Source organism: Echinops telfairi, unplaced genomic scaffold (assembly GCF_000313985.2).
Source record: "Echinops telfairi isolate 266 unplaced genomic scaffold, ASM31398v2 ScPeMD7_7466;HRSCAF=8504, whole genome shotgun sequence".
Lineage (NCBI taxonomy): Eukaryota > Metazoa > Chordata > Mammalia > Afrosoricida > Tenrecidae > Echinops > Echinops telfairi.
In genome coordinates, this window is record NW_022111366.1 from 729,200 (window position 1) to 731,134 (window position 1,935).

Genomic DNA, 1,935 nt, shown 5'->3' on the forward strand with positions numbered 1-1,935 from the left:
CCGGGCCCCATCTGCTTTCTTCACCACACTTCGCTGTAGCACGCTTATCTCCTGTGATCATTTCATGAAGGTGAGTATGCAGCAGGGCCATGTGATCAGAACTGACTGTCCTTGGATCAGGGCGAGAGTCCAGTGAAGGCCCAGAACCCATCAGCTGTCCATGGGATATGCTCGACTCAGGCTTACTGGGGTGGTTGTATTATGACAAATCAAAGCCCCAATCAGACCAACGACACCAGCAACAGCAACAAACCAACCAGCAAGCAAGCAAATAAACCAACAAAAAACAAACAGAAACAAAGACAAGAAAACAAAAACCCATAGACACAAACAAGTAAAGCAATGTCAATCATCCCGCTGGAGAATAAGGTGATTGCATTGATATCATCAGTTTTCCCAACGACTGCACTCTGGACACTACTAGTGTGCGGGACTACATAAGCTGTTGTTCTATGCAGTTTGATCTCCCATTCGATTGAGTTCTCTTTACCCAAGTATGGGGGTTGGTGTCAGGCAGAAAATTCCTGGATCAATTCTTCCAAGTGCAGATCCTTGCCCAACAGATCAAAACCTGTCATATCCCTGCAAGGGGGGCATTGAGGTACTAAATACATGGTGATTCTGGCTTCCTTTCTATTGGATACCCACCAAGCCAGGGGTTTCCCCCCAAGGTCCAATGACCACCACTTCCACAGCCCGGCATGGCCACTCTCTGCTTCCTCTCCCATCTGAGTACCCCAGTCCTCAGTCTCAGAGTGCAGGCAACTTTGAGGCAGGGCTCAGTTTAATTAGTCAGGCCTCTATGTTAAGTTCTTCTGGTTAGTCCCTGGGTTATGCCATGCTGCTTCCAGGGTCAGAGTCCAAGGGCATCATGGTGCTTAGTCTGTGGGGTGGCTCACTGAGGGTTGGGTAGGAAAAAATTCATAGTGTCTACCCAGGAACATGGAATCTGGTCCATTGTCCCCCTGGCTTCTCTACAATCCTTATTCAGCATCCTTCCCTGCAGCGAGGTTGCTCTTCCCATTCACTCACCATCGTCACCGACAGAACTATCAGTCTCCTCCAATAGGCAGATGCTCCCCTCCCCTGGTCTTAGCTTGATTTCCCGCCAAGGTCCTCCTTGCATTCCTGTAGGGGGCCAATGATTTGGCCCAGCCTTGTCTTGATGTTTTACAGCATCAAGTGGCTGGTCTTCCCCCATCGCCCCCTTTTGAAGTCATGACCCAAGAGTATGTGAGGTCTCCTCCTTCAACATAGCTCTTGTGAGGTGCTCTCAGGGAGGTGATGGATGGTACATGGTTGGTAGGTAGCTTCTTCCCTGGACTGTACACTTTTAATAGATGAACTTTATTGCATATAAATGCTACCTCAATGAAGATTGCTTTTAAAAGAAGACTTTATGGTTATTCTTATTTTAGAGATGGGTAAAGTGAGTTTCCTAGTGATCATAGTCACTTCCCTGAGTTCAATCAGCTAGTAAGTGGCAAAGTCAAAGTCTGAACGTTCGTCTGTGCCTTCTGTGCCAACGGCTAGGTTCTTTCTATTGCAGAGGGAACTGAAACGTGATTGGCTGCGTGTGTGTTATGCATGTAGGTCTCTTTTGCTTTCTTTCAGTGAACTTGGAAAATCTTCAAAGGCAAGAACTTTCATGTCTACCTCTTTCCAGGTGGACTGCTGTAACAGGCAGTATGCAGACCGACGCTTATCCGCTCCCCTGGGTGCCAGGCCTTTTCAGGATTGTAGCAGTGGCTGGGTGTTAGTCCCTTTGGCCACCACTGAGAGCAGACTCATATGTTTATCCCAGGGTGTCCTGTTATCGGTTTGTGTTCCATGAAGGAAGTAAAGAAGTGCTGGTGCAGTCCCAAGGGAGAGAGGGCCATGCTGACTGAGATGCCTTCTGTACAAAGGAAGGGACTTTGCTAATCAGAGAGCGAG